At 40.5% G+C, this 15,767-nt stretch overlaps 1 protein-coding gene across 3 annotated transcripts in view; it reads right to left on the bottom strand.

The window, feature by feature from the left end:
• Positions 1-6,013, bottom strand: part of slc8a3 (solute carrier family 8 member 3) — a 66,774-nt gene extending 60,761 nt beyond the window's left edge. For all 3 annotated transcript variants that reach the window (XM_056254938.1, XM_056254939.1, XM_056254940.1), the window contains exon 1: positions 5,586-6,013. The gene's annotated coding sequence lies outside the window, so the exon portion shown is untranslated. The remainder of the gene's footprint in view (positions 1-5,585) is intronic.
• Positions 6,014-15,767: the final 9,754 nt, after the last annotated feature.

The following is a 15,767-nucleotide window of genomic DNA, read 5'->3' as shown; positions in this document are numbered from 1 at the left end:
TAGCATAATAGGGGCACTTTAAAGTGGTGGACAGCATGCAACAAAATATTTTTACTTTGTTACTGTACTTAAGTACATTTTTCAAGTATGTGTACTTTTTATTTTTGGAAATCGCACCAAACGATTCATTGATGAATTGGACTGATCCGATTGCATCTCGAGTCAACAACTGATTCAAATTATCCGGTCAGAGCAAGTCTGACTCAAAATGCGGCAAGAACGTGAATTCCTCAGAGCTTGATTGCACGTGCGAAAAGTAAGTTACTAGTGCTGAATTTTAGGATTTATTATTGCAAATGAAAATCATATTCAGGTCACGACTGTCAGTTGTCTGTGAACTAAATCTGCTGTAAAAGCATAATGCATAAATGCATAAAATGCTTGAATTTGGACATATATTTGTGTATTACTGTCTGAACAGGGTAGGTTTTATGTAAAAACTAAACAACATTAAAACAATGCAAATTAATGCCCATGCATCTTATCAAATGATATAAAACTAGTATGTTTGCATAGCGTTCCGTTCTGCTTAAAACGGTAACACATTTGACGATTGTGACGTCTGTTTTAATATATTTAGGGCCCGTCGAACACCAAGGTGCGAGGACCCTCTTGGAATTGCTCCATTTATGTGTGTTTATATTTGTCAACACACATTTACACACATTTTGTTTTTCCTCATTTCTATATACTATATGGTATAATTTATTATTTTCACTTGTTTGACCACTTGAATTGTCAGTAATTATCAGTAGGGTAGCTATCAATGTATGACAATTTTTGGTAATAAAATAAAACGTTGTTTTTTTTTTTTTTTTTTTTTTTAGTGTCTGAATAATATTCCTTATTGACTAGTGCTAACTGCTTGAAAATACATCATTTATAATGATGCCAGACTGAGCTGTAACCTAAAATGTCTATCTGTGTGTCTAGTGGTACTTTTGTACTTTCCCTCAACACTTAATACTTTTACTTAAGTAATATTATATTAGGTACTTTTACTTAAGTTCTTGATTGATGTACTTCGTCCACCGCATTCTTACATTTTTAATAATGAGGGAAATTAACTAAAAACCTTCAGATCAAGGCACTATATTGCAAGTAGCTGCTCAGAGGACTGAAAGGAAACATCTCCTTGCCAAACACCCACACAGAAAACCTCAGGAGATCTTCTGCTCTGGTCAAAAGCACTCATATGAGTGTAAGAGTATAATCCCAATTTGACCCTCCAAAAGCACTGTGTAATAAAACCACAATTTGATTCTCCAAGTCTCAAGCTGCAGGTCTCCTGTGTGTGTGTGTGTGTGTGTGTGTGTGTGTGTGTGTGTGTGTGTGTGTGTGTGTGTGTGTGTGTGTGTGTGTGTGTGTGTGTGTGTGTGTGTGTGTGTGCGTGTGTGCGTGTGTGCGTGTGTGCGTGTGTGTGCGTGTGTGTGTGTGTGTGTGTGTGCGTGCGTTGATGCACGCTTGGTGGTAAGCAAACACACTTCAGAACATGAAAAAGATCTTATACATTATTCCAAATACACCCATGAGATGGCAGAGTGCTGACAGAGATGACAACACACACGCATACCATCTCTTTCACTCTCTCAGCATCAGAGTCAATGCCAGCATGAAAAAGTAACGCACTAAAAATACAGTAAAGAGACGACACACACACACTTTCACACAGCATTGCTTGGAAAGCCCACACAGAGAGCAAGTAGCTCTTCCACTCTTACAATTACACATTTCTTCTTTTATCCTGCTATCTGTTTTTCTCACACTTCCTCTGTCAGAAGTGCATGCGTGATTCTCACTATCATCATTTCATGTCTTTTGGGTGAGTTGATGAGAATTTTTATGACTGTATAACTTTCTTCTGTGAGGGGAAAAAAAATATTCTGAATTATATTGTGGTCCAAACATCACGGGACCAGTGTTATTTTAGTAGTATTTATAGAGGTTAAATGGGTCATAGTTGACCCGCCCATGGTTTGGCACACATGAATCGCAGATTAATTGCAAAGTTTAACCATCATAGAGTGAAAGTTTATCATTTGCACGTTTTGTCTTGCCAATTTACACATTCAAGCGATTTAAACCATTCCAGCGCAAGAAGGGGCAAAAGAGAACTAAATTTGTTACTCGAGCGCTGTTATCTGTGCGGAGTGTGCGCACAGCCACACACACACACACACAGAGAGAGAGAGGCGCGTGAACACCGAATTGATTCCTCCTTCGCATTTCCTTGCACTTGAACAGACACATACACACAAAATTGTGTAAAAATACCGGTCACGGCAAGTATTCTGTGAACGTAAGTGAACGTAAACTGTTGAGAAAGAAATTGGATGTGTATCATTATATTGGATCTGTGCATTGGATCTTAAAGTGACAGCTGCAGCCTTCAGTAAAAAATAGCTGCTGCTGTCTATTTGATCATGTTAATCAAACAACAAAACACAGCTTTAACAAAGATTAATCTATATTCAATTTATGCAGTGAACACTATTGTGTTATTTTACATTTAGGCCTAATTATTACATTTCTGTACCTGAACACTCCAGTTAGACCTTACTTTATTTGTAACTTTGTTATATCGCCTGCAATTAGTGTATTTTGTTCTTGTTTTTTTAAATAATGTTTGAACTTTATTAGGCTAGTAGTTTTTACTGTGGCAACATTTCTTATTTTTTAGTTTTTCATCTAATATTTTATTTTATTTTAAATTAGTTTTAGTTAACAATAACAATAGGGATACACCGATATGAACATTTTGGCCGATACCAATAATTATTTATATTTGAAAGCCGATAACCGATATATTGGCCGATACATCTAAATCCAAATTTTTCTATAATTTTTGAGAGCCTGATTACAAAAACAAAAGTCTCACCATTAAAAGCCATGTCCCAAGCACACAATTATAATGTTCTCATAATTTTGCACTTAACTGTATTTTGCTTTTTTGAAGTGATTCCAATCATATTTCAAGCTATTCAAAACCATCATTCAGAACCAGTGCGCATCTGAAGTGTCTCAGCTGATGGAAAAATACATTATTTATCGGCTTTAATATATCGGCCAAATGTTCTTATTGGGCCGATAACGTTAACATTAAAAATGAACATATATCGGCCGATATATCGTGCATCCCTAAATAACAACTCTCCTTGACTTTTTGTATGTCACAAAAAACACACAAGAGACATTTTCAAATATCTTCTGTTGAGTTCCACAGATATGCAGGTTTGAAATGACATGAGGATGGCTAATGAAGCCAGAATTTAAAAAAATTGTAAACGATCCCTTTAACAACTTTTAATTATGAACAGCTTACCGCTTGGAAAGCCAGCCAATACCAGTTACGAGAGTCCTACAATGAAACTCAACAGGTTAAACTATCCGTTGGCAATATCTGGATCCGAACACACAGATGGTGGGTTTGAATCTCATTCATACCATGATCAGGTCAGATCTCTGAAGAAACATGACTGGCAGCATTTCAGGGTGGTGAGCCAATCGTGGGTAACCTCCTTTCCACCACCTCAGCTGTTCCCATGGCAATGAGATGCCTGTGGGTTACAGGCTAATACGATCATGTAGATCTCAGCATGCGTTAAAGTACCTCGTTGGCACCTGTAACTTAAGCAATGGGCAAACAGCAAATAGATCCCTTGATGTGTTTCGGAGCACACAAATTCTCCACGACAAGGACCTACTAGTAAACGGGCCACACGCTAGGTGTAAATCGTGGGAAAAAAGCATGTTTGTAAACTTCTGTCCTCACTCCTCCGCTCTCTCCCTCTCGTATATCACACCTCAGAACCCTCAGCAAATCCGTTGATACGCAACTGTTGACAACTGCCGCTGAGAGGCATCTTAGTGTTCTCACTTCAGACAATAAATAGACTACAAATATTCACACAAAAGGCCTATGAACAACTCAGGCTAATTAACATACTAATGAGGCCTTTAAGCTAACGAATTTTGTGTGCTCATTAGAGAAAAAATTGGAGGTAGTCAGCCATGTCTCTGAGTGTGTATACAAATGTGTGTATTTTCATCATCATACACACTCACATGCACAAACAACACTGTAAAATCTAAATACAAAACAAATGCACAACAGCAAGTTTGCCACTGGCAGCATTTCTGTTTCCCAGAGTTCTGACTTTCACCGATCTGGAGAAGAAGTACATGTCTCTCAGGGTAACAGGAGACAGGGCGAACTAAAGACACCCACTTACACCAGCCTCCCCCCACCCTATTTTAAGAAATGCCCAGTTGGGCTGACACCTGATAGGGATATAAACAGAGTGTAGGACAGTGTGGCAGGTGGCAGCTGTCCTGAATTAATCACATATCTCAGCAAATTCTCTTTACCTGTTCGGACTCCCAAAAAGAACACGAGGAACTCAGATGACTAACTCTACAATCCCATATGTATCTTACAAAACCCCTCTGTATGTATGAGTTTTACAGTCATTGTTAGTCACATAAATACACCTCGAGGGACCAAATCTGATGTGCAGGATGCTGGGATTCTGTGAAAGCATCACGTGCTTGAGCTCGGATCCAGAGGGACGTGCAGATACATACGTTGAAACACAAGAAACGCATTAGAAACGCACATATCCTCCGTTAAACGGCAAATGGAGGAGGAACAGACAACAAACAGTTCATGGTTTCACCCGCCACGAACGACACTTATCCTCGTAAGTCGTAAGTAGGGATGGGAATTGTAAAGAATTTAATGATGCTGGAAGTAGTTCCGATTCATCTAACGTTTAAAGCATTTTTAGTGCTTTTAAGGAAAAATATAAGAAATAATTACATTTACTACCCTCAGCCGTCTAATGCATAAAGCAGTAGACTACATTATGAAATTAATAACTTGGGGCTCAGTAAGCGAGTGAATTAATTCACTAATGGCTTCGAGTGATTCATGTGTTTTTGATTCACTAAAAAGAACCGGCTCATAAGAGTCATTCGTTCGGGCATCGAACTACATTGGCCGTGCTGTATGTTTTGGATTCACCAAGAACCACCGGCTCACAAGAGTCATTTGTTTGAGAATCGGACTACATTGGTCACTGAATAATGGTGAAGAAACACTGTCAAGTGTATTTTAGTACGGTGATCTGTCCGCATCAGCGGAAGAATTCATGTCAAAAAAACGAATGTCAGAAAAATCCTTAATTTTTTTTATTGGAACAGGTTCTCAGCCCAAACGATCCATATTTGAGTCTCATACTTCACCGTAAACTAAATCCACATATTTTATCGTTAAAATAAATTGGCATCCCGATCATTATGGTCCTTTCTGTAATCATTTCAAAGACGAATTCAGCACTGACAGTGATTATTTTACGGTGGCAACATGATGGAAATGATGCTGTGACGCAAATTTGGAGACATTCTCTCTCCACCACAGTTGCACGTCGCGCTGATCACATCCACTCCGAACAGCTCCTGCCGTTTACCGAGTCAAATTCGCAACATTCCAACTCTTAAATAAAGCCGGCGGCGCCTCGAACTGCACTAATTATCGCTGACTAACCAATAGCGACGCACAAACGCATTGAATGGAAGGTACGTACCTGTGATTTGAGCAAATGAGGAATGCTTTCCTCCTAAATGATTTTCGGTAACGCCAAATATTTCAGCCAGATCAGTTTCCTCTCCGTTAAGTGTGCAGCTGGCTGCTCCTCGGTGTCAGAAATACCCCAGGGCCGCTTTCGCCCTCCTCACTCCTGCGCACACGCACACACACACGGACCGACTGCCGGTGCCTCTGCCCAGTTCCGGCAGATCGATGGAACCGGCGAAGTGATGCCTCTTTCCCTCGCGCGTCTCTGATGGATGCGCCGGTCACCGGGGCTGTCAGCGCGCGCTCAGATCGAAGCGCCGTTGAAAAATGGAACCTTGGAATCCATGTGATCGGTTTTTCCGCGAGCCCCGAGCAACAGCGGCGAACGAACGCTCGCTCGCGCCCCCTCCTCCTTCTCTCTCTCTCTCTCTCTCTCTCTCTCTCTCTCTCTCTCTCTCTCTCTCTCTCTCTCTCTCTCTCTCTCTCTCTCTCTCTCTCTCTCTCTCTCTCTCTCTCTCCCCGTCTCACGTTATAGCGCAGGAAACAAGTTGGTGTTCTCACAACCGAGCGGGCCTCGTTTCATTTCATGACCAAGCATCTCGATTCAGCACCAGTGCAACCGCTGCACATGTGAAACCTTCCCTCTATCAGCATCTGTGGGTTTCATCTGCAGGCATCACAAACCTCTTGCTTAGTTACCGCTTCATTTGATAACTCAGATGAGAGACTGCTCGTTTTTCCCTGGATCACGAGAGGGACAATTTTAAGATGGCAAATATTGAGAATTAAAGTCACCTCTCCCCCCTCAATCTCCGCCTCCCTTCTCCAGATTTCGCCTTGGAAACACACCCTCCGCCGAACGCACGCGGACACACGCGTCTACGTCATCGCATCAGCTGGGACTGTGAAGATGCACCATAATTCATGTGCATGTAATATCACATCTGCGCGCGTGCCTTGAATCATTGTTAAACTGCCACATACACTCACCGGCCACTTTATTAGGTACCCCATGCTAGTAACGGGTTGGACCCCCTTTTGCCTTCAGAACTGCCTCAATTCTTCGTGGCATAGATTCAACAAGGGGCTGGAAGCATTCCTCAGGGAGTTTGGTCCATATTGACATGATGGCATCACACAGTTGCCGCAGATTTGTCGGCTGCACATCCATGATGCGAATCTCCCGTTCCACCACATCCCAAAGATGCTCTATGGGTTGAGATCTGGTGACTGTGGAGGCCATTTTAGTACAGTGAACTCATTGTCATGTTCAAGAAACCAATTTGAAATGATTAGAGCTTTGTGACATGGTGGAAGTAGCCATCAGAGGATGGGTACATGGTGGCCATAAAGGGATGGACATGGTCAGAAACAATGCTCAGGTAGGCCGTGGCATTTAAACGATGCCCAATTGGCACTAAGGGGCCTAAAGTGTGCCAGGAAAACATCCCCCACACCATTACACCACCACCACCAGCCTGCACAGTGGTAACAAGGCATGATGGTTCCATGTTCTCATTCTGTTTACGCCAAATTCTGACTCTAACATCTGAATGTCTCAACAGAAATCGAGACTCATCAGACCAGGCAACATTTTTCCAGTCTTCAACTGTTCAATTTTGGTGAGCTCTTGCAAATTGTAGCCTCTTTTTCCTATTTGTAGTGGAGATGAGTGGTACCCGGTGGAGTCTTCTGCTGTTGTAGCCCATCCGCCTCAAGGTTGTGCGTGTTGTGGCTTCACAAATGCTTTGCTGCATACCTCGGTTGTAACGAGTGGTTATTTCAGTCACTGTTGCCCTTCTATCAGCTCGAACCAGTCTGGCCATTCTCCTCTGACCTCTGGCATCAACAAGGCATTTCCGCCCACAGAACTGCCGCTCACTGGATGTTTTTTCTTTTTCGGACCATTCTCTGTAAACCCTAGAGATGGTTGTGCGTGAAAATCCCAGTAGATTAGCAGTTTCTGAAATACTCAGACCAGCCCTTCTGGCACCAACAATCATGCCACGTTCAAAGTCACTCAAATCACCTTTCTTCCCCATACTGATGCTCGGTTTGAACTGCAGGAGATTGTCTTGACCATGTCTACATGCCTAAATGCACTGAGTTGCCGCCATGTGATTGGCTGCTTAGAAATTAAGTGTTAACGAGCAGTTGGACAGGTGTACCTAATAAAGTGGCCGGTGAGTGTATATGTGGAATAATTGCATGGAGCAGGAGGTCTAGAGAGCCTTTATTTAGCATGTTGTCCATGTTGTCCTTCAGCTTTCATATGTGCACCTAAAATTATACTCCACAAAATGTGCTTTTTAAAAAAATTATTTTAGATATTAAATTAGATTACACTATCACATTCTGCACTATAGACTGATACATCAGCCAGGCCGAATAATCAAATAATATTGCCATTTTGAAACTGTAGCGAATAACAGAAATGGCCATCCTGAATAGAATTTGTTACAAAATCTACTGGTAGCCATCTCAAAGAATAGAAAGAGGAAAAGGAAAAGGAAAAGAAAGTAAAAAAATAAAAAAGTATACACAAATTATGTAAATGCCATCTCATTTGCTATCATCAAAGGCATAGTTCACCCATAAATGAAATAAATTGTTTTTTTATTATTAATATTATTATTGGACCCTGCTCTAGAGATTTCAGTGTTGACCATCAGGCTAAATAACCATTGTCTTTTAATCAACTATTTAATTTTACATTAATTAAATAGTTGTAAAACATTTTTGATTAATTTAAACTATTAATCAAAAATATAAAAATGTGCTCCACTGAAACAACATTCCTTTTCAGTCAACTTCACCAACCAAACCCTCTCTTTCCAAACACCTGTCATAGAGAGAACAGTCCTGTCCGACCCTTTGTTCTCATTGACTATGTTTCACTTTGAAATGCCTCACATTATGTAACTATTTGTTTCTGTGACTGGTGCAATGCCAAGGTTAACTGAAATACATCAAATAATAAAAAGTACACTGAAAGATGCATACTTTTATTCAAAACATCAGCATAAATGTAACAAAATGGCTCGCTAACACTTTTTTATGTTAACTATAAAACTCAGAGACTCTACAACATATTCTGAGGGCATATATTTATGGGATTTATAGGCGGTTTTGAATTTAAGCTCAATTTTGTTGACATAGTGCATAACAAATGATCTCCGATCAGCTGTTTACAAGTGAAAATCTATTAGGCCTTTTACTGACAATCAGATCCAAAACATATCAGTCACTTAATCTGTGTTCCTGCAGATATCATTAATGCTGATATTATCAGTCTTACTTCCAGCCAAGGAAAGTGTGTGTGTGTGAGAGAGAGAGAGAGAGAGAGAGAGAGAGAGAGAGAGAGAGAGAGAGAGAGAGAGAGAGAGAGAGAGAGAGAGAGAGAGAGAGAGAGAGAGAGAGAGAGAGAGAGAGAGAGAGAGAGAGAGAGAGAGAGAGAGAGAGAGACTGTGCCCAGGGTAATCAGCCCACTGTAGCAGCCTCTTCTAATTATGGCTGCCCTTCACATGACCAAATCATTTATCACACGTATAACAAAAGCTAAAACAAACCAGCAAAGACATACACAAGTAATGACCTGTTAACACACACACCAGCTGTTCTGTTGGGGAGGACTGTGGGTATTTAGAGTGAAGGACGAATCAGCTGAGGAGCGAATCAATGAATGAATGGTTCCCGAGCCGATAGCCAGCCATCTCTCTGGTGTTTGTGAATACAACCTCAACTGTTTTTTCTTCTTTTTTTTTTTTTTTTGCCATGCGTTCCCAGTTGCTTGCAAATCTCTGGATCTTTGATGCTCAATTAGCTGCCTAATGTGAGTCTTATAATAATTTAAATGAACAACACACACTATTCACACATAAACCAACTAACAAACCAGGGATTTGAAAAAACTACTAACCCTAATTAAACACTTCTTACTCTGCATTCAACTGTTTCAGAGCACTGTCTGGCAGGGTTGCGCAAAATTTCCTTTCAATTCATGAGTGTGAATTTGGCCACACCTACTGGAAGTTAAACTGGGATTTGAATTGGAATGGAAAATTAGCAATTTACTGAATTACAACTCAAAGAAATTCAACACCAGTTATGCATTCTGGAAAATTAAGTGGACCACCCTTCTACCCTGGACCACAAAAGTTAATTTATTAAATATGAAAGATCTAAAAAAAAAAAATCTATCTATCTATCTCATCCATCCATCCATCCATCTATATATCTATCAATCATCAGGCTTTATTAAAGTATTTTCAAAATGTTCAAACAAATCTTTTCCAAGCCAACTTTCAAAGTTTGAATTCAAAGTCCTTTTAATTAGTTAAAAATGACAGTTTTCCCTTCTGTCAACTTTAGAGAGCTCAAACTGTGTGTGTCTCCTCACCCTCTCCTCTGACTCCTCACAACAAAGCATTGTGGTGTCGAGTTTAGCACTCATGTTTTCTTCAGCAGCAGACTCTGATGGACACTGAGAGGCTGATGCAGCGAGAGCCAGAGAACAGCAGATATACACCTCAGCTGTCTGTGTCCTCTTGCAGTGAGACAGGCACGTGGCAGGCAAAAAGTCCATCAGCTGAATCAGCACGTCTGTCCACCTTCTACCTACTGGGGACAACACCTTAGTGGCCAGCTCTAATGCACGCTGATGGGAAATTAACACACAGATACACACACATAATGAAGGGACATTCATCTCTTCTGTCAAACTCAAACACAGGTCAAACTGTGTGTGTATCCTCACTCTCTCCTCTGTCTCCTCAAAACCACAGCTGCTCCGAAGCCAAGGCTATAGATTATCCTAGGACATCCAGAAGATATCGAACACACACACACACATTGGGTTTCCATGTTTTATGGTAGGCTTTCTATAGACATAGGGATTTTTATACTGTACAAGCTGTATATTCTATCCCCTAACCCTAACACGACCCTCATAAAAAACTTTTTCTTTTTTTTTAAGATTTACAAGCTGTTTTCCTCATGGGGACCAAAAATGTCCCCACAAGGACAAGGATGTAGGATATTTCCCTCTTTGTGGGGACATTTTGTTCCCTTAACGTAGGGTTTACCAGGACACACACACAAACACACACACACACACACACACACACAATAAGATGGGCAATCAGCGTTTAAGGAGTGTAATAAATAGAAGAATAAAATAGTTAGCATGAGACATTTTTCACATCCCTTGTGCTTCTATAATGCAGTTTAAGAAAACTATAAAGCGAAAACTAAATAAAAACATGTTCATCACTAACCCTAACCAAACCTTAACTGAAATAAAAATAAAAACTAGGACAACTGAAACTAAACTAAAATACAATTAAAAGCTTTACAACCCACCTGCATAATGCAATGCCACAAGATACAATAACAGAATGTGAGAAATGAACAACATTAAGTTGTTCTTAAAGTGTGGCTTTAAGTGATTATTACTCTCTAACCAGCAGAGTAATATCACTACTTTCCTGTGTATTTGTGACGTGTATATCTGCGTAGTGATGCCATGGAGTAGCGTCTGTGCTCTGTGCGTTGTTGCCCAGCTGGCTTGTTATAGTGCCAGTATGTTTGTGTGTGCAAACATGATTGGCAGCTGAAACGTGTGTGTGTGTGTGTGTGTGTGTGTGCATGCGTGCTGAAGTATGAATGAATCTGAGATTGTGTGTCCACGAGATAACGCATTCGTGTGTGTGCTGTGCCGTAGTTCTGCCAGAGGGTGTGTGTGTGTATTTTCTGCCTGAACAGTCCTTCTGCTGCAGAGCATCAGGATATTTATAGAACACAGAATTATGACAAAGAAAAACAATAAGCTATGCATTTACAGACCGCATCACCACACAAAAAGGGTTATCAGTCAGTAATGGTGTAGTGCGAGTATAATTTTGTTAGATATAATGGTTTATGTGTGTGAGATACTGCTGTTATCTGTTTCAGTGTGGAGGTGTGTGTGTCACACACTAATTACACAGTACGAGCTCTAAAAGATAATTACAATACTAAGAGTTCATGTGGGTGTTTGTTCTTCGAGGGGGGAAGGAAAGGGGTTTTCCTCTAAACGTTGCCAATTACACAGCAGGGCCCCTTGTGTAACCTACACACACACACACACACCTTACCGTCCTCTCTTCCATGTGATTTGCTAGCTCAGGACGTATGCAGTAAATATTGAATTTGATTTCATCTTTTCTTAGTGCTGCGATTAATAATTGATGCCGTTTTCTTGCAGTTTGTGATGAAAAATTGAAGCACACGTGTGAGGGAGTCTCAAACCACCAGTCTGAGAACACGACTGCACTCTTACAAATATGAAACGCTTAAACTAGCACACTACACATGTGACATATAACAGTAACACTAAATACAAATACATATGCCTGATAAACATGTAGGCATGTTTACTTGCAAAAGGCAGTTTATTAGTTAATGTGTTTGCAAAGCAGCACTATTTTGATGATGTTCCTCAAACATTCTGAACATATACACTCACCTAAAGGATTATTAGGAACACCATACTAATACTGTGTTTGACCCCCTTTCGCCTTCAGAACTGCCTTAATTCTACGTGGCATTGATTCAACAAGGTGCTGAAAGCATTCTTTAGAACTGTTGGCCCATATTGATAGGATAGCATCTTGCAGTTGATGGAGATTTGTGGGATGCACATCCAGGGCACGAAGCTCCCGTTCCACCACATCCCAAAGATGCTCTATGGGCTCTATGCACGGCGGTATTTCCTAAGGATGGTCTAAGGATGCTGGATTACTTCCGCCGATCGTAGAGTCCAATGCTATACTGAGAATTTATATTGGTTTTTATACTCTATTGCTATACTAAAGAAACGTTAGTCACAAAAACAGACATTTTTGTTTATGCTTCTGTGTTTATTATATTAAATAAACATAACTATATATAAAATTACATCTAAACGTATTAAAGTTTCGTTTCAAAGTCGAGAGGACAGTAAATTTTGAAGACTCTGCCATAATCCCGATAATTTTCCTCCGCTTTAAATCTCCCCAACCGGAAACGCAAGAGCATCCTTGCGTCAAACACGGAAGTTATGCGTGCATATAGCCCATTGGGTTGAGATCTGGTGACTGTGGGGGCCATTTTAGTACAGTGAACTCATTGTCATGTTCAAGAAACCAATTTCAAATGATTCAAGCTTTGTGACATGGTGCATTATCCTGCTGGAAGTAGCCATCAGAGGATGGGTACATGGTGGCCATAAAGGGATGGACATGGTCAGAAACAATGCTTAGGTGGGCCGTGGCATTTAAACGATCCCCAATTGGCACTAAGGGACCTAAAGTGTGCCAAGAAAACATCCCCCACACCATTACACCACCACCACCAGCCTGCACAGTGGTAACAAGGCATGATGGATCCATGTTCTCATTCTGTTTACGCCAAATTCTGACTCTACCATCTGAATGTCTCAACAGAAATCGAGACTCATCAGACCAGGCAACATTTTTCCAGTCTTCAACTGTCCAATTTTGGTGAGCTCTTGGAAATTGTAGCCTCTTTTTCCTATTTGTAGTGGAGATGAGTGGTACCCGGTGGGGTCTTCTGCTGTTGTAGCCCATCCGCCTCAAGGTTGTGCGTGTTGTGGCTTCACAAATGCTTTGCTGCATACCTAGGTTGTAACGAGTGGTTATTTCAGTCAAAGTTGCTCTTCTATCAACTTGAATCAGTCGGCCCATTCTCCTCTGACCTCTAGCATCAACCAGGCATTTTCGCCCACAGGACTGCCGCATACTGGATGTTTTTCCCTTTTCACACCATTCTTTGTAAACCCTAGAAGGGGTTGTGCATGGAAATCCCAGTAACTGAGTTGATTCTGAAATACTCAGACCGGCCCGTCTGGCACCAACAACCATGCCACGCTCAAAATTGCTTAAATCACCTTTCTTTCCCATTCTGACATTCAGTTTGGAGTTCAGGAGATTGCCTTGACCAGGACCACACCCCTAAATGCATTGAAGCAACTGCCATGTGATTGGTTGATTAGATAATTGCATTAATGAGAAATTGAACAGGTGTTCCTAATAATTCTTTAGGTGAGTGTATAACATGCATAGAATGATGTTGATATTGGTTACAATTTGAATGCTGAACATTCTACCAATGTAAATCAATGGCGGATTTTTTAAAACTTCAATCTCAAATTCAAGATTAGCCCCCGGTTTCACAGACAAGGTAGTCTCAGACTATGCATGTTTGAGCTGTTTTAACTGAAAGCAAACCTGTCTGTAAAACCAGGCCTAAAAGTGTAAGCTTCAAAAAAAGATGGCTCAGTACGATAAAAGTATCATACTGACCTTAAACGACTTATATAGTATATACCCACTATCATAACAACTCTCTAAATAGTTTTAGCATGTTATTGAATAAGGCAATGTTAATGGACTTGCAAATGCTAACAGACACGCTGCTGTGAGCATTTCGATATGCTGCTGCATGAATAGACATACATAAATCACGTAGCAGATCTAGGCAGGCGGAGCTGGGGAGGTGGAGGGGTTCAGGAACTGTGATAGCCTACAGCAAACCCTGAACCAGACTGTTTAAATGTTGAGCAAGCGATCTCATTGGCTGCAGGATCAGCAGGGGCCAATCAGCTTGTGCCATGCGATAATGATGTGATCGCTTGCAGATTGCATGTAAAGAACCTATCAGCCTGCGCCCTCTAGAGTTTCATGACTGAATCATAGATAGATAGAATTTTTTAGCGATAGAAATCTTTACTGTCACTTTTGATCAAGTTGATCAATTTATTCAGCAAGGATACATTAAGTTCCTTACGGCTTCAGGAATGTAAATCTAGTTTATTTCAATCTTAGTTTAGTACAGTTGTATATAATATATTAGAACAGGAACCTTAAAGGGATAGTTCACCCAAAAATGAAAATTCTGTCAGTAATTACTCACCCTCATGTTGTTCCAACCCCGTAAGACTTTTACTAACTAACTAACTCTTTAAGCCCTATTAAAGAGAAGAGAGCACTTACGTCTCCTCTTTGATGAGGCTCTGCAGGTGAGATCTGATGGTTTTGTAGCAAACAGAGTCACATTTACAGCTGACAACTCCAGTCTAATCACATCATCTTCCACCAGTCATCATTGTGCATAGCTCCTGGATTGACTTCCTGTGGGAATTGATTCATTTGTGCCACCATCATCCAGGTCACCTACTCACCTTTGACATTAGGATTGGTCCAGTTTTGAAGGACACTGGAAGGAGAAGAGTTTTGCATGGGCAAAGACACTCATTTTATTCTGAAAATAAGGATATTCAATACATATTTCATTTTTGCCTAACAACATAGGTGAAATGAGGTGATAGAATCCCTCCGAATTAAGGGAGGAGAATCTGTCCAGCAGGGATTTACACTATACATGTGTCTTTGTGTGAAGCTTGACAAACCTAAACCAGATTTCTCAAAACACTGTTAAAGATTTAATCTGCAAAACTAATCTTAGAAGCACACACACAAAAACCTGCTAGGCAACATCATACATTTAAACATCACGGGCCCATTTTGAATTTTCTCTGTGAAAGTGAAACTAATTAGGCTGAAATGTTTATCTCTGCAATAAAGAATAAAATATAAAGATGCTTGACATCAATAAGTCTATAGCTCTGTGGTGAAGGTCTGACTGGAGTTCAAGAGGTCTCATTTAAATGCAAGTGCCACCCTGAGTGGAGGATTCAGATAAATTGCTCAGTGTTTCAGTGAGAAGTGGCGTCCTCACACTGCAGTAAAGGACGCTTGTCCACATAAATCTGTTAGAGGGTTGTTAATCTAATGGTTAAGGATCTGGGCGGAAGAGGTTACGGGTTCAAGTCGCCATTATACATGTCAGGTTGCTGTCTGCTTTCCATTTTTTCTGGTGTTGCTAGAAATTACACTCTTAAGCTTTAAAGGTGCTTTAGTCAAATATCAGCTGTTCCTCTAACCTTCCACTAGACTTTTACTTTTAAGCACATTACTTCTAAATATAAATCAAATATACAGTAAATATACTATATAGTAAACACACACACACGCTGTTCAAAAGTTTGGGGTCAACAAAAATGTTTTCTTTAAGAAATTAATATTAAGGACAGGACTTGCTACTGCTAATAGATACATAATGCGCTGCTGTGAGCAAGTAGACATGCCGCTGC

This window comes from Rhinichthys klamathensis, unplaced genomic scaffold (assembly GCF_029890125.1).
Source record: "Rhinichthys klamathensis goyatoka isolate OS25496 unplaced genomic scaffold, OSU_Roscu_1.1 h1tg000115l_1, whole genome shotgun sequence".
Taxonomy (NCBI): domain Eukaryota; kingdom Metazoa; phylum Chordata; class Actinopteri; order Cypriniformes; family Leuciscidae; genus Rhinichthys; species Rhinichthys klamathensis.
The sequence above is the reverse complement of the archived record's forward strand: the minus strand, read 5'-3'. Positions and strand labels throughout refer to the sequence as shown.